Below are 23,339 nucleotides of genomic sequence, written 5' to 3'. Positions count from 1 at the left end.
TTATTTCTGGGCTCTCGATTCTGTTCCATTGGTCTATTTGTCTCTTTTTATGCCAGTACCATGCTGTTTTGATTATTTTAGCATTGTAGTATATTTTGAATCAGGAAATATCATGTCACCAGCTTTGATTTTTAGAACTTCAAGCCTCCAGAGCTATAAGATAACAAACTGTGTTGTTTTAAGCCCCTTAGTTTTTAGTAACTTGTTACAGCAGCAATAGGAAGCTAGTAAAATAGACTATTTCTTCAGTCACGCCCTCATCAGCTGGTAGACGCGATCCTCAGTATTCAGATATTACCTGACCTGCCTTGCATTGAAAGGGACTCTCTAGAGTTTGAGAAAACTTTGTCGTTTTTTTTAATTCTGAAGTCCAGATGATTAGTCCAAAACTATCTGGTAGATGGGGACTCAGACAGGAACGGGCAGGTAGACTTGAGCAGCAGGTATCTGGTCTGGGTACCTCTATCCTGTGAGAAGCTGGGTTTCCTTATTTAGGCCACCTGGCAAACGGTCCCACATGCACATGCCCTGGTTTCCTTGTGGACCACTTTTCTCCCCTAAAATTTCGCTTTTCCTCACTCTTTTCAGCCCTCTGCCTTGAGCCCCTCCTTCTCTCATACACTTGCCCTCTACTGAGGTCCTGCCCACCCTCTCAATGGAAATAAGGAAATTCCAGGGCCCTTTAAGTCATCTTCGTGTCTTGCATATTTTGAAGTCTCAGACAGCAATCAATGGCTTTCCCTTTGGCCCAATTTCAGAGACCCCCAAAGTCAAAGGACTGGGTTTGGGCCTAGTATCTTTGAGCCTTGCTAGTCAGGGGGAAAGGTGAGCTTGCTCCTGAGGGTGGGAGTTGCCAAAGTAGTTAAGAAATAGTGATGCTTCCATGCCAGGCTTTGGGGGTGCGCCCCTAGCTACCCACAACCAACCCATCTAAATCAACCCATAGTTTGATTTAGAATCATGTAACATATTGTCTTTTGAAAAAGAAATCATTTTCCTTGCAGATTCTCTTCTCCTCCCCCTCCATCTGGCCCACTGGAGTGATTCACATTCCTTGTATTAACACAACTTTGATTCCAGTTTTGCTGAAGGTACTCGGACTTTATTTTGCTAAGGGAGCATGTATCATTCCTCCCCCAGCACATTCTTCCAGGTTACATTTTAGAACTTTGTGGGCTAATTGACAATAAATTGTGCCCTTCCCAAATCAACCCTTTGTAATTCCTTGTGATTACAGTAGAGAAGACTCAGTTTGCCCATTACAAAAACACTATAAAATAGAATTCACATAAAAATGACCAAGCTGAATAACCAGAGCGCTGTCATTATAATGTCCATCAGTCGATGTAGTTTGGATCGAATTTTTTCAAGGTTTAGCTAACAGAAGAGTGAGGCAAATAATAAAAGGAGTTGGTATCTCATAATAACTTCCCCCAACCAAAAGAAAAAAGGAAATTCTCATTCAAGGTAGGTTATCTTTCAGTCTTAGAAGAGATAGCCCTAAGAACAAACTTTAACTGATGTACCATCAAATTCAGTTAGAAGGCAATTTAAAGAACACTAAGTAGGCTAGACGTTTTGTTTTATTTTAGAAAACACCCAAAAAGACATAAAAGAGGGGTTCTCCTAAAACTCAAATGTGTTCAGAGACACTTGGCAGCACGGGTTGAGATAGTACAAGGTGTAATTAATTCCACACATATTGAGCAAAGAGAATTGAGAAGAGCAATTTTGGAGTAAACTCTGCTGGGACCATCTTTTCCACTACCTGCCGAGCCAACTACATGTCTACATGTTTCCTATCCCTTCAGATCCCCAGCGTAATGTACCTTTCTTCCACAGGCTGGCAATGCCCTGTGCAGCTTGGGGGATTTGCCTCCTGGGTCCCCAGTCCCATCTTCATGGCACTTATGTCTAGGTGTCGTGCTTGCTTCTAGCTAGAGCATCTCCTTGGCTGGACCAGAAGCTCCTCCTGGGCAGGGGCCACCTAGCGCACATCTTGACACCAGATTACTCTTAGGTGTTTGAGATATAAATAGATGGTGGCAATTTTTTGAAGATACTTAGATTTTCAAAAGTCAAAATCCCAATTATATTCAGTGTTATGTGGCAACAGAGGAAAGAGAGGTAGTACCTCAGAAGAAAACAAGAAAAAGGGTAAGGGATTTCTTCTGAGCTGAAAAGGAAATAGGGGTCTGGGGTTCTGCAGGCAGCAGAGACCCTGCTTCACCTGTGGTCCCCAGCTTTGTCAGCAGTGCCGCTGCCCGAAGAAGGGCATGGAAGGAGCAAAGCTGTTGCACTGACCCAACATGCAGCCAGGATAGTGACGGGGTCCCAGAGCGTCTCCCTAACCCCTGGATGCTACCCAAGCTGCTGGGATTCTACTATCCGACAAGAGGTGCAGGGAATGGGGTGAGGTAAGGCTTCCAATGGCTGAGGTTGAGTTCTTCCTGTCTGGTGGGATGAAGTTTGGAATAGAAATTTGTTTAAATGGTATTTTTACATGCCTGGATTTGGAAACAAATATAAAATTGATTCCACCATGGGAAAAATAAATCTGTTAATTCCACTATGGAAAAAAAAAAATCAAAGCCACAAGTTAATCACAGTGTGAATCTGTTTTGATGACTAATTTGTGAGAACTGAAGAAATATTTGGGAGTAATCAGCATCGAATTACATTAAGATGGTCAATGAGATCATTTTGAGGCGATGGTGGTAGAAAGTTCTTTAGCTGATTGGATCATAAAAACTGGGATGGGAGAATTATTGAGAAAATTAAAAGTCTTCCCTTGGAAATGCTTTAAAATCAGAAAGATTATTGATAGCCTTTGTCTAACAAGGAGCCTGGGGATTGACTAGGTGCCGTTAGAAATTCTTTATTATGTCTTCTAATTTACACCAAAAGAAACCCAACTAAATAAGAGAATGGACACACATAAAATTCTCAAGTCAGAAAGGCTTTGGGGAAATAGTAAAGTATAACTCAGAAACTTTGTACTTTTAGGTTGTGGAAAAAATGCTAAAAGTATAAAGGTTGTATATGTAGAAGTGTAATTTCAAGTTCTCGATAATTCTCTCAGTTTGGAGTAGGTTAATGTAAGGAAAACATGAAAAGTATAAAGTGGTAGTTTAATTATGGCTAATGATGGTGTAATTGCACATCAATACCCATAAAAAGGAAGCCTATAGAAATACTGGTAGAAAGACTTACACAATTATAATGTAATTTTGAGCTGTACATCCTAATTCCTCCGTTCTTTCATCTTTCATCCATAGCATATTCTTTGTATATAATAGTAGGCAGTCAAGGAATGTTATAGGAATAAATGGAGGATGGTGTATAATGACCCCTTTGGTATGTAAACAGTGTGAGTACATTTTGTCAAGGATGGAGGGCTTCCATCTTTCTGCTTCTCTGTCTGTCCACCTACTTCCTTGTTCCTCCCAGAAGAGTTGCTAAGCTACTGGATTGTGTGGACATTAGGTGAAACCATATGCCCTGAGGAGATCTTGTCTTTCTTCTATGCCACTGCTGGGCCACAAAGGATATAAGTGAACAATGATAAGAGAGGAGATAAGAAACGATCTTAAACATAGAAAAAGATACACAAGTTCACAAGTAAGAAGCAAGACAAGTAAACCAAAATATACGGAGGTATCATTTTTTTAAACCCATCAGATTGGCAGAAAACTTAAAAGGGTGACAATCCACTTTGTGGTGAGACAGTGGGAAGCAGGAACTTTCATATGAGGCAGGTCTAAGTGTGAATTGCAACAACCTCATGAAGGGCGATTGCAAAATGTCCACCAAAATTATAAATATGGAACATTTTGAATCAGCAGTTCCGCTCCTAGGAATTCATCCTACAGTTATACGTATTCATGCCTGTGCAAAAATGGCACACACAAAGTTATTGTTGGGAACATTGGGTATAATACCAGCTAGGAAACAATTTAAATGCCCATCAATAATTAGTTTTTAAAATAAATTCTGGTACATCCGATAGTGGAGTACTATGCAGATATACATATATATACACACATACATCTACATACATATATATATGTAGATGTATGTGTATATATATGAGGAGGCTCTTTTAGTATTGATATGGAATCATTTCCAAGATTGTCCCAGAAAAAAAATAGCATAAAGTTCTACTTTTTCTGTTTTAAAAAAAAAAAAGGAGGAGGGAAAAGGGATATATATCTGAATTAGCTTGACTTATTTTAGAAAGATAAAGAAGAAACCATTGGCAGTGGTGACCTCTTTGGGGATGGGAGGTGAGATGAGAATTGAGCAATGAGGGGACAGGATAAGAGGAAACTTTTTATGAAATACCTTTTTTAATGGAGTTTGATTTAGACTCATGTAATGCAGTCTCTTTTTTAATTTAAAAGGATGATGATGTCATGCTCTGCCGTGTTGTATTATTTGCACACACACTGGCTGGGAGTTCTTGTATCTTGGGGCCACCTAGAGAGGGGTGAGATCCCACCATTTGGATTTAGGTTGAGCTAAGCCTCTGCTCCAACCCCTCTCCCACAGCTCAGGCTATTGTCCTAGGTCAGTGATTCTCAACTTGGCTGCACATTAGAATCTCCTCGGAAGCTTTAAAAAAATTCTGATGCCCATATTGCACCCCAGACCAATTACATCTGGATCTCTGAGACGGGAAGGCAGATGACCCAGGTGCCAGTGTCATTTTTTGAAAGCCCCCTAGGTGACTGCAATATACACCCAAGTTTGAGAACCAGTGGCCTACGTAAATCACGTCCTTATTTTACATGCATTCTCATTGCCTGTGCTGCTTTGTCACTCTGGGACTTTACAGGTACCTGGGGTGACCAATATGAAGTGTTCAGACATTTCTAACCGCTTTGTCTGAGACATATGTAACTAGGAATTGTTAAAAAAAAAAAAAAAGACACACACACACACAAAATAATACCCCGCAAACAACAAAATGTCTGGTCGTATAGTAGAGTCCTCCAGTTAGAATCAGTTTGACAAATCAAAGATTAATACCAGGTTCATGTTTTGTGAATTTAGAAATTTTTATTAAAAAATCTGTATTAAAATGTACATATTAGAAAACATGACAAGGATGTTTTCTCTTCATCTAGAGTGAGAGATCTGTAGTTCATAGGGCAATTCATTGTGTGATGATAATTTTTCCAGTATTTTATTTTTTTAACAGCTTTATTGATTGTAATTCATACACCATACACTTCACTCATTTAAAGTGTACAATTCAATGGGTTTTAATATATTCAGTTTCACAATCATCTCTACAATTTTAGAACATTTTCATTACCCCAAAAAGAAACCCCACACCCATTAACAGTCAGTCCCCATTACTCTCCAACTCCCACAGCTCAAGGCAACCTCTAATCTACTTTCTCTGTAGAGTTGCCTATTCGTGACTTTTCATATAAATGGAATCATATAATATGTGGTCTTTTGTGACTGGCTTCTTTCACTTAGCTTAATGTGTTTTCAAGGTTCATTGATACTGTAGCATGTATCAGCACTTCCTTTCCTTTTATTGACAAAGAATATTCCGTTGTATGGATAGATCACATTTGGTTTATCCATTCATCATCTGATGGACATTTGGGTTGTTTCCACTTTTTGGCTGTCGTGAATAATGCTCACATGAACATTCATGTATAAGTTTTTGTGTGGACATATATTTCCATTTCTCTTGGGTATATGCCTAGGAGTGGAATTCAACATTATAAAAATTCAAACATACAACAAGGTTGAAAGAATTTTACAGTGAGCATGCCGTTAGCCAGTACCAAGATCCACCTATTAACATTTTATCATCCTTCCTTTATCACAAATCTACCTATTTCTCCCTCTAGCCATCTATCTATTGACCTTATTTTAAAATCTATTTCAAGGTAAGTGGCATCAGTACTCTTCCTCCTCAATCCTTCAGCTTGTATATTATTAACTAGAGTTCAATATGTGTTTCATTTCTTTTCTTTTGAGGTAATGTTTACATATGATGAAATGCACAAATCTTATTCACTAAGTATATTCACTAAGTTTTAAAATATTCATCAGTATAACTCAAGCCTCTGTCAAGATAAGTATATTCACTCCAGGGGCTGCCATATGGCTCAGCTGGTTAGAGCTTGAACTCTCAACAAGGTTGCTGGTTCAATTCCCGCATGGGATGGTGGGCTGCGCCCCCTGCAACTAAGGACTGAAAATGGCAACTGGACTTGGAGCTGAGCTGCGCCCTCCACAACTAGGGTGAAGGACAACAACGTGGGCCCTGGAAAAACACACTGTTCCCCAATAAATAAATAAATTAAAAAGAAAAAGCATACTCATTCCAGAACTTTCTTTCATGTACCTTCTCAGCCAGTTTCTACCTTCACCCCTTCTAAGACAACCTCCATTCTGAATTTTTCTCCCTGTATTTGGTTTGCCTATCACAAAACATCATAAAATGAGAAAAGTACAATATGAACTTTTTTGTGTGTGAAGTTCCTTTCATTCAGCAGGATGCTTTTGAGATTCATCTGTGTTGTTGCACATATCAATAGTTCATTCCCTTTTGAATTTTTGAGTAGTTGAGTCCATTGTGTATGAATATAATACCACAGCTTAGTTTTCCATTCTGTTGATGGGAATCTGGAGTGTTATGACTAAGGCTGCTACGAACATTTTTGTACAAGTCTTTTTGTGGACATACGTTTTTGTTTTTCTTAGGTAAACACATAGGAGTGGAATTTGTTGGTCTTACAGTGAGTATATACTTTATAAGTGAGTATATACGTTGTAAGTATATATACTTATAACTTTTACTTATAAGTAACTTTCTAAGAAACTGCCAGATTTTCCCCAAAGTGGTTGCACCATTTTGCATTTTCATTAGTACGAGTTTTGGTTGCTCCACTGCCTCATCGAACTATAATGGTGGTAGTCTTTTTATTAAAAAAATAACTGTCAACCATGATATACCTTCCCACGATGTATCATTTCATACTCTGAGAATCAAAAGGCAAGATCACAGGCCAGATTCAAAATAATTGCAGTCTATGATCTTCCTCTGGTTTCCTCCTAAATTTGTCCTTTAGAAAGGAAAGTGAAAAAAAAAATGACCAAAAGTTCTTATTTTTTATCCTATTTTCTGTCCTAGAAGAAGTATGTTTTTTTTTTTAAATTTATTGGGATGACAATTGTTAGTAAAATTACACATATTTCAGGTTTACAATTCTGTATTACATCATCTATAAATCCCGTTGTGTGTTCACCACCAAGAAGTATGTTTTTAATATTTTTCTCCATTTGTCCTAAATTTATGCATCTAGAACCACAACACGGTATAATGGCTAAGAGCCTCTGAAGCCTCACTGAGTTCAAAACCCTTCTCTACCATTTTTTAGCTCTATAACCTTGGATAAGTTACTTAGCTTCTCTGGGCCTCAGTTTCCTCATCTGTAAAATGGGTAAAACGGGGACCTATGTAATTATAAATTTTTTTATAGTTTGCAAGTTAGACATAAATGTCGAGGAAATACCTCAATTATTCAGGGTTTGACCATCCAGGTTGCAGATTTTCTAGGCCGGGTACCCCTTTTCAGGTAGAGGAATTTAAATTCCTTTTCAGTTAGAGGAATTTAAAAAGTACTTTAATTAGATTAAGTACAAAGCACAGAATGTTCATGAGAGCTGGAAGGAAGCTGGTGGCTTCTCCAGCCTCTCCCAGCTGGAGCTCCCAAGCCTTCCCTCTTTTCTCCTACTACATTATCTCTTTCCCCATAAACTCCTACCCTCGCCCTGCAAACCCTCTTGGCTGGCCTCCTGTAAAAGTCACCTTCCCTCAAAAATGCTGGTAATTAATATAATAAAACAGCATCAAATGTTATATACAGTAGGTCCTTAAACGTCGGTTCCATCGTTTTGTAACACTGAGATGCCCTAGGAACTCAAATCTTGTTTATATCAATTAGCCTCTGTTAAAAGTGGTTTCCTTATATGCCATTTCATTAAAATCCCAGAACCTATTGATGACATTAAGTGAGGACTTACTGTGTTATGATCATATGTGTGCTAAGGGCAAAACAACACAACCCTTATTCCAGACTAGAAAGATGAAACACTAGAGAAAATGTTTGTCTTCCAAAGATGGTGACTGGGTAAACGTCAGTTTTCCAGTTTTTTGTGAGTTCTACATTTTTTGTTTTTAGTTGTGAAGTGTGGCGCGACACCTTGCTTGCTACACAGTGTAGTCAGTGGACCAGCAAAAACAGCGCCTGACAGCTTGTTAGTAATATATAGGCTCAAACGTACTAAACCAGATTCTTCATTTTAACAAGATCCCCAGGTAACTCATATATAAAGTTTCAAAAGCGCTGTCTACAGTTGTTCTCAAACCAGGCAACGCACTGGAATCACCTGCAGAACTTTAAAAATACTGATGCTTGGGTCCCAACCCAAGAAATCCTGATATATTTGGTGGGAAGCCTGGGCAGTGAGGTTTTTAAAAAATCTTAGGTGAGGGGGCAGCCAGATGGCTCAGTTGGTCAGAGCGCAAGCTCAACAACAGGGTTGCTGGTTCAGTTCCCACATGGGCCAGTGAGCTGTGCCCTCCGCAACTAGACTGAAGACAACAGGCTGCGGCTGAGCTGCCGGCGGGGTGGCTGGATGGCTCAGTTGGTTAGAGCGCAAGCTCTCAACAACAAGGCAGGATTGCCAGTTCAATTCCCGCCTCGGATGGTTGGCTGCGCCCCCTGCAACTAAGATTGAAAAGGGCAACTGGACTTGGAGCTGAGCTGTGCCCTCCACAACTAGATTGAAGGACAATGACTGATGGGTCCTGGGAAAACACACTGTTTCCCAATATTCCCCAATAAAAAAATTAAAAAAAAAAAAACTTAGGTGATTCTATGAATTTGAGCCCGGTTGCTCTAATACAACAGTAGTTCTCAAAAAGTGTGGGCTCAGCACTATCTGGGAACCTGTTAGAAATGCAAATTCTCAGTCCCCCACCTCAGACCTGACAGGATAGGTGTAATTAGCACCCCAGCTGATCCTAATGCACAAAAGTTTGGGGAACCTGATAAGGTAGGTCTGGAGTGGGGCCCAAGAATTTGAATTTCTTAGTTTCCAGGAGCTGCTGCAGGTCTGAGAACCACACTTACAGAATCACTGGCCTAAAACCTTTGATGTACAGTTATTTTAAAGCCACACAGCTGGTTAGAACAGAGCCAAGCCAAGCCTGGCACCCATTGTTGCTCTTCAAACACAGACTACCTATCTGCTGTTTCTTCCTAGGTCTGAGGCCTATAACGGCCCTCTTCCACCTTCACAAAAAAAGCAGCGTTAAAAAAAAAAAATACAGGTCAGTACCTCATACTCAAACCGTGTCTCTGCCTCTCTCCAGAAACCACTCCCACTAGCTATCCACAAATAACCCCACACTTCTAATGGCCCCTGTTCTTGTGTCAGCTCACTCTTTGTCCAACGGGCCCCTGCACTGCTCCTCTTCATCTCAGGGGTCAGTTCTGACCTCTCCCATGAAATCTGCACTCCTGGCGTGAGGCCAGGGAACTCTCTAAGTTGCAAAATGACCAGGGTTCCGGAGTCAACGGCCTTCGGAAGTAGATGCCCACTGGCCTCGGTATCTAGCAGGGGGTCGCCTTCATTTCTAACCTGCTGCCGCCCACCTTTCCCCTCCACGAACAGAGCGACAGGAAGAGCGAGTGAGAACGGGGCACTGGAAGGGATGGAGATTGTTAAGACGGCAGCTCCCAGCTGGAGGGTGGGACAATGACTGTTCCCTTTTAGGTCCTGCCTCCTGGGTCCTGAATCTTGCTCCCTCCTTTATCGAGTTTCGGAAACCTAGAAGGCGAACAAGAATCTGGAAACCATCTTTTAACCTCTTCCATGCCTTTCCTTAGGAGAGGGGCGTGTGTGTGTGTGTGTGTGTGTGTGTATTGGGGGGTGTGATTGTCCTGGGATTCACCGGGGTTGAGGACACGGCCCTGGCTGGGGGATAAAGGGTGGAGAGGGAACTGCCCCTCTGAGGTTAAGTCCCTCTCAGCTCAGGGTGGTGCCGCAAGCCCGCTCATATGGACTGGGGAGAGAGGGGTACTCGTAGGTCGCTGAAAAGCGCCGCTCTCCGAGCGACATCGTAAAGTCCTAGGTGGGCACACCGGCGGAGCACCCCCTTGAATGACCTCAACAAGCGACCTGCAGAGTCCGCGCTACCGATCGCTCTCCAGCTGCTCCAGGTTTCTCCCTTGCGCTGGTCTCCAGCTCTCCTTGTATCACTTTCAACCACAGCAGCAGAGCTGGTGTGTCCCTAGTGGCGCAGCGCACTCACCAGCGCTTGGTTCGGTGGCGTGGGGCGGTGAGCCAGGATTTGGGCCCTAGAAACAATTAAGGCACAAATCTAAGGTGGGCTTGCTGGGATCCCGAAGCAGCGCTAGGGGAGGGCGGCCCCTCGCCACACCTGCCCCCTGGGCGGTGCGGGGCGGGGCGCGCCGGCGCGCAGGTCTAGGGCCCGAACGCTGGAGGGGGCTGTGGCTCTCCCGCTGTCCCCACGGCTCGGGCTGCGCGGCGCCCCTGCTCCCCCCGCCGAGGGGCCGGCCCAGGCCCGGGGAGGGGCGCAACCGCCTTCACTTCCCGCTCGCGGGTCTCGGAGGCGGCGGGTCCCGCGCGGGCGCAGGACTGCGGGCGCTCGGCTGGGGCGCGGGGCGGAGACACAGCCACCGCCCGCTTTGCGCCGCTCCTCCCCGCTCAAGTGGCGCTCGGCCGGGCGTCGAGGCGGCCATGGCGACCCTGAGTACGCTCCCCACCCACCCCTTCTGCTCCGCCCTCCCCTCCGCCCCGCGCCACCTTTGATGGCCAGGACCTCGGCCGGCCACCGCCAGCCCTGCTCGCGCGCTCGCGCAGCCGCCGCCGCCGCCGCCCGCGGGTATTAATAGCCAAGCGCCCCTGCCGCAAGCGCAGCTCGGAGCCACCGCGCCCTCTGCAGCCGGGGGCTCGGAGCTGCTGAGCTAGGAGGCCGGGAGTAGGAGCCGGAGCCGCCGGCGCCGTGGAGGTAGGAGGCGCGTGGGGAACAATGACTGCAGCGGGGTGGGCGGGCGGCAACTTGTGCGAGTCCTGGCGTCCGGAGCTGACCTACCGGGGGCGCGGGTGGAGGTGGTGCCCGGAGGAGGCGGGAGGCGGGCGGCGGTGTGGGATCCGGCTTTTCCTTCTAAGGCGGGAGAGTCGCCCGCCGGGCCCCGGGCAGGCTAGGCAACAATAGCAGGAGCTCGGGGCCTCCGGGCTCCCCACCGCCCTTTGCACCCTTCTCACCTCCGAGGAGTGAGGCTGCCCGGCCCCTCTCGCTTCCCCCACCCCGAGGCGCCCTTCCCCCTCTTCCTCCCATCTCACCCAGCACCGTGACAGCGCAGGACGCTGCTTCCAGACCTCCGGCCGCAATCTCTGCCCCTGAGGCAAATCGCGGGCGGTGAAGGTGGCCTCTCGTGGGTGCCACCGCGCTGCCTGGTGCCGGCAGCTTGCCCACGCGTGGCACGAGGACCCCGGTGGGTGACAAAGAGGAACACACCCTCTTACCAAGTTAGATTTTGTCTCTCTTTACTGCCTGCCTTTATGGAGAGCAAAGTTTTGTGTTTCTTTAAAGCAAAGGACACAGATTTTTGTGGTGAGCATTTCAAAACAACTTCTGATTGCGGTTTTACGATTTAATTCCGGAAACTTTAGCTGTGTGATGATCCGGCCAGACAAGAGAGAGAGAGAGATTAGAGAGATTGATTTGAGAAAGAAAAATGAGTTCCCCATCATGAGTCTGAATTTTGTTTATAGAAGTTGGAGCCCAGCGGCTTTTGGGGGTCTCCCCACAAGAAGAGAGGTGAGGCTCACAAAGAAATGAGGACCCAGGTATCACATCAGTCCCTTGCGACGTGGAGAGGTTGCCTCTCATCTGGAACAGTTTAGCGGTCTCGGTCTGTCTCAGCCTTGTGGAGTACCACGGTGGCCTCCGGCTGTTTCATTTTATTACAGTTGTTAATGTTCTTCTTGTTAGTTTCCCTGGTTTGACTTGCTCAGCCTGGCCCTCCCCCGTTTCCTTGTTCCCCTGAGCCATGGCTTTTGTTGGACCCCCATATCCCCCACCCAGCAGGTAGTGTCTTTGGGGAGCCACATCCCGGCCTAGCATTGAGTTATGTTTAATGTGCTTCGCACGCGGTGGCTTGCCAAGCCCATTTCAGAACATTCTCCAGCATTGTCTTGCTTTTCTTATTCAGTCTAAATAGCAGAGGAGGTTGAAAGGCCTTTTTGGTCCTGAGAGCTTTGGGGGAGTTGCCTTCATTGTTCCGAGCAGGTGGGTCCTTCTGAAGTCTCCTGTCTTTGGCTTTCCCCCGTCATTCCACAGCCTTCCTGCTGGAGGTTTATCCTAAGCCTTTCCCAAGGGTTGCTCTTCTGGGTTTGACAGTTTGTGATGATGCACTTCATAGGTGGTGGGTTCAGCCTCCACGTGGCTCACTTTATATTCCTGCAGCATCATTCTGCAGCAAGGCACCAATATTGGAGTTGCTCCAAGCACAACGAAACACTGGTGTTTTTAGAATGTCTGGCTAATAGATTTGCTTCTGGGTAAAATAAATAGACACATTATTGGCCAGTGGCTGGTTTGATGGGTGAAGTGTTGAAGGAGATAGTGATGCCTTCCCAGCCCCGGGCTTCCCAGAATCTAGTTTCTTTTATGCAGATGGGAAACTTGAAATTCTTGGTGATGACATAGTTGTGCCCCCCCCAGGGCCAGAGTCTATAGGGCCTGCCTGTGAGTTTGGGTGTGGTTTTTCACTTAGGATTTCTGTCCCTGAAAGGAATCCTGGAGTTCTGTTTATAATGCACCTTTTCACCTTGATGGTCTCTTCCTGGAATTTATACACAATTTAATTCTTTGGGTCACAATAGAATACTAATGCTACTCTCTAGCCAAATTTACCATTAGGAAACTTAAAAACCTATCCTAGATAATTTTCTTCTGGTTTATGGCAGTTATTCCATAATTACTTGTATCATAAGACTAGAGAATCTGGGTGTATGTTTTTGTTTTGCTCTTCATGAAAGAAACTGTCGAAGGAAATGGCTTTTTAAGAGGTAGGAAAATTGAATAGACTATGGAAAGGTTCCTTTTTTCCTCCAAAAAAAGTGGAATTCAGCCTCTACATAGAAGAATTTAATTCATTTGGAAAATGATACATATTTATGAGGCGGGTACTTGTGATAAAATCGAAACAGCAAACCTTTTTCCATCCTAGAGGAGGGTAGAGAACACTGGGGGGAAGACAAGAGCCCAGTGTTTGCATGCTGAACACTCTAGGAAAGATGGCACGGTGTCCTTAACAGGATGAGGGAAGTTTTAGGGATTTGTAGGTACTTGGCTAAGTACTTTGATAACACGGTGAAGGGGGCATTTTAAACAAACCCTTTGTAATTGACCTTGCTTATTGCAGAGAACTGCCTAGTATTTTGAGGAATTCACTTTCCCTTCTAACTGAATATGCTACAGATAAGAGAGGGGCACATATAACCCCAAAATACAGTCGCTTGAGTCCTTTTTACTTTGGGTGTACAGGTATTCCAAGTTTGATTACCACTGCCTAGGAGGGGAGGAGGTGGACTTTTAGGTTCCTATGGCTGTGTCTCTTCTATTGTTTGGTGCTTTCAATTGAAAGGAGGGCTCCTCAAGCCTGGCTATTGAATGGGAAGTGGTGGATCAATTTCTTTTCTTTCTTTTTAGAGGTTCGAGTTTCTGCTGTGGCCTTACTTCATCATAGCCCATGCGCTCTCTGTTCCCGCCAGGTTACTGCGTTAACCACTTCCACATGTCCAGGAAGATCAGAGCCCGACAGTTACCATTCAGATTACTCATTGAAACACTGATTTCTCCAGGCCTTTTATGCCAAATACAACCTTTGTTTTTAATCAAGAAACCCCCAGAAAAGGTTTATTTTAAAGTGGAGGAACTGGCTTTTTATAGGCTGCCCTTGTTCAGATTTAAGTCAGTTAAAAATGTTTTGCCACGTGGATATTTTGAGCAAAAGTGAGCAATTGATACATATTAATACGTGCCCTTAGTGTTTGATATTTGCGAAATAAGCCAGGGGACCATGGACTCCAATGTGACTGAAAGTGAGTGCATGCTTAGTGCTGCTTTGAAGCTCAACTAGAACTGCCACTTTCTTATTTTCATGTGGGATGGAAATTTTAGACAGACCGCAAGATTGGCAGTGAAATTAATGTGAGAATTTGTCATTTACACTGAATGAATTTCATGTGTAAAATTGTCATGTTTGTGCATGTATTTTCAAACAGAACCGCAGGCCAAAGTAGATTGCCTTTAACCATTGCAATATCTATTTATATCTATTACAATAAGATTCCTTATCACAAGAGTAACTTCACTTTACATGTAGAATTGGCTTTCCTTAAAGGTATCTTATAAGAGAAGACTTATAAATCCAGTAGTATGATGACTTTCATTTTTTATTCTCATCCTATTAATTCAGGATCCAGTATAGTGCCTGGCACATAGCAAATCCTTGGTAAATACTTGAGTGCATGAATAAACCTAGTTTCGATGTCTTTTCAAGTTAATCTTTAAGGTTCTTAAGGGACATTTGATATTAGCACTGATAGGTTACTGCTCCGGGAATTTGAAAATTCGATATTTGATTTCATTTCTGTTTCATTCTAATTAAAAATTTAAAATTATCTTTTAAAGCTGGGTTATATTGTAAAAAGATATAGGTTCATTAAAGAAAAAAATCAGACAAAAGCATGAAAGTAAAGCTTAGCTGAAATCCTCCCACCTACCATCCAGTCTTACCATTAATATTTTGGAGCCTCTTGTTTTTATACATCCTTCTCATTTCTTAGCCTCCCTCAAATTTGACATTATTATTGTTATTTTATGTAGTTCTTGTCTGTATAGGTTTAATGTGCTCACCACGCCTTCTTATACAATGAAACTTGCTTCTGTAACAATTTTCCTTCCTGAGAGATATTTTTTACAAGTTCCATTAGTGAGCCTCTCTGGGTGGTAACCTCAGCTGTCTTGTGCCCTTAAATATCTCTGTTCTTGTCTGTGGCCACACCACCCCGAACGTGCCGAATCTCCTCTGATCTCGGAAGCTAAGCAGGGTCGGGCCTGGTTGGTACTTGGATGGGGGTTAAATACCTCTGCTCTGAGTGTCAGATTACCCAGGTGTGCAATTCTGGATTGTTGCTCCTGTATCAGTCAACTGTCTTTTGGTTCCATTGTTGTTGCTGCCATATCAGCTGTCAGACTCAGTTTTTTTTGTAAATAGCCTGTCTTTTCTCTCTGGTTGCCAATCCTTTGGAGTTCTGCAGTTTCACTATGTCTACGTATAATTTCTCTTCTCCTTTACTTTTATCCTTCTCTTCTCTCCTTGTACTACTCCTCATCCCTCCTTCCCCTCTGCTCCTTCCTCCTGTCATCTTATCCTCCCATCTGTTTTCCAAAGTGTTTCATTTTACATTCCCACCAGCTATGTATAAGCCTTCCAGTTACTATAACCCTCACTTGAAATATTTTTTTTGTTTTCATTTTAGCCGTTCTGCTGGGTGTGTGATGGTATCTCATTGTGGTTTAATTTTATATTTTATCAATGACTAATGATAGCTTTTCATGTGCTTATTATTGACCATTTGTATATCTTCTTTTGTTGTGTCTAATAAATCTTTGTCTTTTTCATTTTTTTGGCTGATTGTTTTATTTAGCTTTTGACTGTAATTGACATACAATAAATGGCACGTACTTAATGTCATGTTATAGTTGTAGGAGTTCTTTATATATTTTGGATATACGTTTTTTGTTAGGTCTATGAATTGTGAATATTTTCACCCAGTCTGTTTTTTTAACCTTTTCATTTGTTAATGGTATCTTTCGAAGAGCAAAAATTATTAGGAAAACATTGTACAAGATTAATTATTGGAGTTATTAAAGGTCAGGGAATTTACTCAACTTTGGGAAAAATAACACACTTTTGTATGTAAGGCATAGACTAGGATTGTTCTGTTCAAGAGGTGAGACTCCATTTATTTGAGGATGATGGAGCAGTTTTGTTCTTTCCTAACTAAAACTGAGTTAAAAGAGATAAAAATGAAAAAAAATTTGCTTACTTTGAGAGTTTGGGGAAATAGGCATTTAAGATGATGATCAAATAGATTTCTAAAATTTAAAATTGAGTTGTGTTTGTTGTTTAGCACACAGAAGGACTATGGGAAAGAAATATTTTTGAAATGAATTAAAAAGAAAAAACATGAGCCCCTGGGTAAAAACATGATGTAACATTCTAAAAGGAAGTCAGTGTGAGACATACAGGTGGTTGTAAAAGGCTCTATAGTTCCGTTTTGGAAAGAATTATGTCTTATTATCTGTGTATTCTCATTTTCTGAACCAAATAACAAGTATTGTCAGGTCAGAAAGTATGTTTTCCTAATTTTTGTTTCTCCTGCCCATAGAAGGTAAATACATATTGGTTGATTTGAATTAAAATTTGTGTAATGAAAATCCTGTGCCATTTTAGAATATGGAAGTTAGAGGATGGTGTCAAAAGTAACCAGGGTTGGGAGTATAGGCATTGAAACCAGACAGATCTACCCTTCTGCATCATTCATCTTTGGGATGTTGGGGAAGTTATTGGTGCTCTTTCCCTAAACACTCAAGGGGACCTTTAAGAGTGTGCTTATCTTTTAGTCTATCAGGATGTCTCACTAACAGCAGTTTAAGCCACCAAACATTTACCTGCCTCAGGTAATAAGATGGGGCTCTCCATTGGGTGTCTCAGGTCACAGTATGCTCAAGGACCCAGATTCTTTCTGTCTTTTCCCCCTGCCACTCCCAGCGTATTGCTTTTTGTACTCGGGCTTGTTGCGTAGTGGTTAATGAGACTGCCTTAGCCTAATGAGCTCATGGCTACTGCAGCTTCAAGGTTCATACTCTCACACACTTGGTGTTGTCAGGTCAGTCACCGCACAGGCTTCTTCAAGTTCCTTTTGCCTTTAAGGAAAATGCTTCTCAGAAGCCTCCAGCATCTGGGAGGTAGGTCTTTGAAGGGAATTCTGGGTAATATTATTTGTGCTCTTAAAAAGAGACCCAAAGACTAGACTCGATGTGATGTCTGGAACCGCAGCAGCCATGCGTGATTAGCCTTGGGACAAAGACAGGTGGAGCTGAAAGATGGAACCAGACTCCTCGTCGGCATCCCCGATTCGCATCTTCCTGCCCCTGGAGCTTAGTATACGAAATCATAGTACATTTAGTATACTAAATAATAGGACTCTGGACTTCATATACCAAACAATAAGTTTGCTGACTTTCTAATTCTTTCGTGGTCATCCAACCCACCTTATACATTGGTTGGAAGACGTTATCTTTCATCTTCCATCCAGCATTACCTATGAGAAAATGGGTTTCTACCCGTTCATTATGTGGAAAGTGACTGAGTGATCATATCAAATCGCTGTGCGAGATGAACTAGTTTTAAGGCCTTTAGATAGTTGCTAATATGTGCAAATCTTGCCGCTAAGTCTACATGAATTTTACTTCTCCTTTTAAGGCAGCCATGGAGGACATTGGCTTGAAATGGACCATTTGGTGGTTTGGATTACAGGACATACCTGAGATTAGTGTTTCATTTCTTTTAAGAAAAACATGATGGCAGTGCTTACCATTTCTGTCAACCTAGAATGGCATTTATTTGCACTTTTAATATTGCTTAGGAGATTTATGAAGACTTTATTAATCAGAAATTAATATCTTCCTGCACAATCCTACCTGAGCTTTTGGTTCTCGCATCAGATCTTATTGGGAGCCAGCGTTAACCAGTGGAGTGCGCTTCTTGGAAATGTCAGGATTTGGGTGAACCAGAAGTGCACCAAATTAAAAAATTAGACAGATATTTGTGACTCTGTAAAGTTAAATGATTTAATAATAAATAACCTAAACACTAATCCAAGCAAATAAATGGAATGTCAAATAGCCGGGTGAACAAATTACAGAATACAGAGAAACAATATTCCTATCTATTTTCATTTAATTGATATAATTTTAAAAAAGAAATCTGAGTGTTCCATCCCCCCCTTACTATCATGATGACCAACCGACCAAGGTAATTTGGATTTTTACTGCTGTTTTATTTTTACGTCAGTTTGCGTAAGGGCCTATAAAGTCAACAGATGTTTATTTGAATATGTATGTTGAATATACTAGTTACCTTTGGCGCCACAAATATAGGGCTCAACTTCTGTGCTCAGTGTAGCATCCAGGCTGGATGGTATCTAGACAGTTATAATAATAGGTGGAACATGATGAAAGCTTTGTAAAAGGTATTAGTAACGGTGAAAGTGTTCAGGATAGTAAGACATTGGGTTCTGGTTGGATAATGTAGCACTTGCGTTGAGCTTTGAATAAAGAAGTATGTTTTTGTTTGCTTGCTTGTTTGTTTATTTTAATGTTTACTTTTTAGGTGTTTATTGGAACAGGATTAGAAAAGTCTTCATATATAAAACAGAAAGTCACAATCCCTTGGAATCCTGCCAATTCAGATTATGAAAATCAAAACTTGGTTTATTTCTATTTGACTTTGGCATATTTGTTATATTTCCAGTGTTTTTCCCCTATATATACAAATATACATTTTTTTAAGAGTTGGGAGAATGATGCATGCATGCACATTGAGATGCCACTTTTTCCCCCTTAACACTAAGTTTTCCATACTGAGTTTTCCTTGAAATGAAAATGTTTAATGGCTGTGATATTCCATTGTATGTATTTAACATTGTCCTTGATTGGTCATTTTTATGTTTGTAATATTTTGCTGCAGTTACTATCTGTACATAAATCTATGGAAGGAAGGTCTCAAGGTCCCTTCTTGTAATGGATGGAAGCCTGGCTTGAGCCATAGGAAGCAGAATAGAGGAATTTCTTAGCTCTCCATACCAGGTGCAGAATGACAGCGCTGGATCTGGCCTCAGGCCTAGAGACCTGGAACCACAGAGTCACACCCCTGTGGGGTTTCCCTCCCAGTGTCCAGTCTCTGCCAGCCGAAGCTGGGTATCAGCTTCATTTTTCTGGTTATCTTCGCCACTGGCATTCTGGATGGGACAGTTTGATGGAGATGGTGGCGGCGGTGGTGGTGGTGGTGGTGGGGGCTCTCCTGCACATTGTAGGAAGTACAGCATCCGTGGCCCTTGCCTTAAAATTCAAGTAGTCTCAGTCATCCTGGCAATTAATCACACCTCCACACATTTTCAGGTCCCGTGGAAGAAGCGTTCCAGCTGCTCCTGCTTTGATAGGGAATCACCTAGTGGAATTTGAACCCCCTATCCCTACCCCCTAGGGAAGGACTCGTGTTTAGGCCAGATGAAGAAACACTCTTGCACTGTGGGTGTGTGTGTGGGGTGGGGGAGGGGTATGTATAGGATGGTGGGCAGGACGAGATTGTGCCCAGACAACAGTCGCTTTTCCAGATGAATAGGGTTGAAAAATACAGGGAGAAGAACCTTCCTGAGGGAAGCACCAGCAGGGAAGGCAAAGGCAGAAATATAAAGGAAAGGCCCCTTTCCCAATCCCCCCCCAACCTCCCAGGCTGTGCTGGAGCTCAACAAATTCAGGATCAGGTCAGTGTTGGTGTCTGTGCCAAGAGCAGTGCTTTTACCTGACAACGATCCCTTGTGAGGGGTGTCATAAGTCATTTGTCACCTGTTAGATATTATCCTTGTAACGACGTGCTCTCACCCATAGTCAGATACGCTTTCCAGAGTGGGAAAAACAGGTCGAGTGACAGCTTGCCCAGTGTGAGTTTCCAGCATAACTGGCCTATATCTGGAGGTTGAGAAAGGCCCGAAGGACGGCAGGAGCCCACCAGGTAGGCTGAAGGGGAGGTGTGCATACTGCTTTATTTTCTTCTAACTTATAAAGCACTGTTACCTGCCCCCTTTTTTCTGTTGTTGGTCAGAATCACTTAGTAAGGATTGCGGTAGTTCCTTGCAGCCTTAATCAATCCTTAGCAAATAAGGTCTTTTTGTGACAATTGCATATGTTGAGAGGGAAGATGCCCCGTTTGTGACATATCTAAGGCTTGGCCATTTTCCAAAGCCCCAGTTAAAGTAGTGTCTATTTCTAAATTCCATTGGCCCACCTCGGATATAATGCACACAAACACCGGAGAGCTCAGAGGGAATGCTTAGGAAATACGGCAGCGAGGCCCGTGGGCATAACTGATGTCGTGCTCACACTGTCCCTCGTGGTTAGTTACTCCCCGATGTGTGGATTTTGCCTTTGCTACCAGAGTTAGTGCCTAGAGGTTAGGGGCCATGTCACAAACTTCTATTACTCTATCTTCCAGGTACTTAAAAAGAGCCTTTCTTTCTTTGATGGCTTAATGAAAGTCTTATCACAGGCTCATAGGCAGCTGAAAAATCAGAACTCATTAAATTCTCAGTGTCTTCACAAGTTAGAAATTATAAGACTGATCTTACTGTTAACAAAGAGCACCTTTCATATGGTATGCACTGTTCTTCACATTCACGTTGGGGAACAAAACACTAAAACTCCTGTCTTAAAGGGGAGTGTATGAATGTGAGTGTGTGTGTGAGATACATATATATATATATATGTGTGTATATATATATATATATATATATATATATATATATATATATACACACACACACACACACACACACTTTTTTTTTTTTTTTTTAAGGAAGGTGCTGCTCACAGTGGCCCATGTGGGGACCGAATTGGCAACCTTGGTGCTACCAGCACCATGTTGTAACCAACTGAGCTAATTGGCCACCCCAATATATATGTATATGTTTTTGGTCCAAACTGAGACATTTTTGATACTGAAAGGAAGAGCTAACTGCACGAGATGCCAGAACAAAAGGTGTCTAGTGGATGGCCACCCTCATGCTCGTAGATAGAGTGCCCCATGTTGGGGGGTGGCTGATTTTTCCTAGAGGCCATCAGACAGATTCCTTTGTCTGGGAACACGTACAGCTCGTCTCCTGTGACTACAGGAATCAACCCCCCCCATTCACTCACCCAGAAAATATTTATTGAGAACCTGTGCAGTTCTACTGTGTTTCCTTGAAAATAAGACCTAGCCAGACCATCAGCTCTAATGCATCTTTTGGAGCAAATACTAATATAAGACCCGGTCTTACATTACATAAGACCGGGTCTTATATATATTATATAAGACTGGGTATTATAGTATATTATATTCTATTATAGTATATTATATAAGACCCAGTCTTATATTGTAGTAAAATAAGACCGGGTCTTACATTAATTTTTGCTCCAAAAGACACATTAGAGCTGATTGTCTGGCTAGGTCTTATTTTCAGGGAAACACGGTATCCATGCTCTCCTAGAAGATCTTTGCTCCTAGGTAAGACCGTGTGCAGCTATAAAGGAAAATAACGAATGGTAATTGTCAGAAAGAAGGTGGACTCCTGAGCTACAAATCACAGATTCTAAGTACCTTGCTGGTAATAGGTTACAAGACCTTGCGATGAGCATTTTTTAAAGATTTGGGAATCAAGAGGGCTGTAGGCCCTGAAGGTGATTTAACAAAGGGATATATTTCTTCTTGTTATTGCTTCATAAGGAAAGCATATGTACATTTATTTTTTTAATAAAGTAAAAATAACTTTTTTCGTGTATAGTTCTATGAGTTTTTCAACATGCTCTGATTTGTGTGACCAACAACACCATCAGGCTATGGACCATTTCGACCAGCTCAAAAAACTTCCCATATGTCGTCCTTTTGTGTTACCCTCGCTTCTCCCCTCTCCTCTTGCCCAACCCCCTGTTAACCACTGATCTTTGCTCTGTCCATGTTTGGTCTTTTCCAGATGTTGTATAAATGGAACCACAGAGTATGTAACCTTTTGAGACTGATTTCTTGCATTCAGCATCATGTTTTTGAGGGTGTTTTTTTTTAAGTTGTTGCCAAGTGTCAATAGTTCTTTCATTTCTGCTGAAATGAAAGACATACCACAGTTTGTTTAACCATTCTTGTCCTGTTTGAAGGACATTTGGGTTGTTTCTGCTTTGGGGCAATTATGAATAGAGTGGCTATAAATGTACAGTTGCTATAAACTTTCACACAAAGGTTTTGATGTGGATATGTAACTGCTGAACCAGCCCAACCTGGTTCTATCCTATTTCTAACAAGACCCAGAACCAAAGTTTATGAGTAACACTTGTGAACCCTTAACTGCTCCCCCCAGCAGAACCGTAGGACCGGGATATGACTGGAACCCAAGCTCCAGAACCCTTTCAGAAGCAAAGGGTCTGTTGTCCAGGAAGGTCGGGTGCTGAAACCCCTTAAACCTGCCTTGAACCCTGAATTAGGGAGACAGACTTGAGCCTTGCCTCCTCTGTCCTTGCCAGTCGACTCACAAGTAAAAGCCTTTTCTCTTCTCAAAAGCAGATGTCGTAGTATTGGCTTCTGTGTGTGTTGGGCAGTGAGCCCTTGTTCCGTAATAGACGTCATTTTGATTTCTCATGGGCAAGTACCCAGAATTGGAATCCTCACCAGCATTTGATTGTCAGTGATTTTTATTTTAGCCATTTAAACAGGCATGTTATGGTTTCTCTGCATGGTTATATTTATTTTTTAAAACAAAATATGCAATGAAAACACCTCTACAAGGATTTTAACCAAAGACATGACTAAATAGTTTCCTGGACTACCTCACAGAGGCTTACCAAGGTCTGTTAGCTCCCTGTTTGTTGAAGAAGGTAGATCAAAAAGAACAATTGTGTACATAAAACCTGAGGCCTAAAACGTAACATTGCCAGCAAGAAATAGATGTAAACAAGATGTCAGTCCTATAGGTGTGTCGCGCAGGGTGTCATGCAGGGTCTCAGCTCCCGCTCCCCACAAAAGACGCAGGAGGCCAAAAGGGAACACCCACGGAGCCATAGGTAGGGGAGTCATACCGCTATATTCTCGCTGGTGGCTGAGTTGGAGACACAGGAACCAGCAGCCACATGATCTGCAACCTGCCGTCCGCTTCTCTGCCTTCCGACCCCGCTTGCTAGCTCAGCCACGGCAGTGACTAATGGCTAACTAGTCACAGCTGATGGCCATCTACTGCCTGAGCCAGCACCTTTCCACGTGAGGCCAAGAGCCTGGGAACTGCTCTCTGGGACTCTGTCCCCACAAGGTGTTTCTCTCAGAGACCTGAGAGGATATGTAGGTTTGATTTCAGTAACTGTTTTGTTTTTTCTCTATAGGAATATACAGAGACAATAA

General features: G+C 42.7%; 1 protein-coding gene and 1 long non-coding RNA gene across 3 annotated transcripts in view; one reads left to right on the top strand and one right to left on the bottom strand.

Moving 5' to 3' along the window:
- Positions 1-4,985: 4,985 nt before the first annotated feature.
- Positions 4,986-16,273, bottom strand: LOC148755120 (uncharacterized). Its single transcript, XR_016019170.1, has 3 exons — positions 11,156-16,273; positions 10,206-10,397; positions 4,986-9,329 (listed from the first exon to the last, which is right to left on the bottom strand). It is a non-coding gene; the product is annotated as an uncharacterized LOC148755120 (long non-coding RNA).
- The window catches only part of FARP1 (FERM, ARH/RhoGEF and pleckstrin domain protein 1), a 283,093-nt gene continuing 270,334 nt past the window's right edge, over positions 10,581-23,339 (top strand). Inside the window, exon 1 of one of the 2 annotated variants that reach the window (XM_088792816.1) lies at positions 10,581-11,071. The gene's annotated coding sequence lies outside the window, so the exon portion shown is untranslated. The remainder of the gene's footprint in view (positions 11,072-23,339) is intronic. The other variant, XM_088792815.1, reaches the window with a different exon arrangement.

Source organism: Rhinolophus sinicus, chromosome 16, assembly GCF_057876585.1.
Source record: "Rhinolophus sinicus isolate RSI-liver-muscle chromosome 16, RSI-T2T, whole genome shotgun sequence".
NCBI lineage: Eukaryota > Metazoa > Chordata > Mammalia > Chiroptera > Rhinolophidae > Rhinolophus > Rhinolophus sinicus.
The sequence above is the reverse complement of the archived record's forward strand: the minus strand, read 5'-3'. Positions and strand labels throughout refer to the sequence as shown.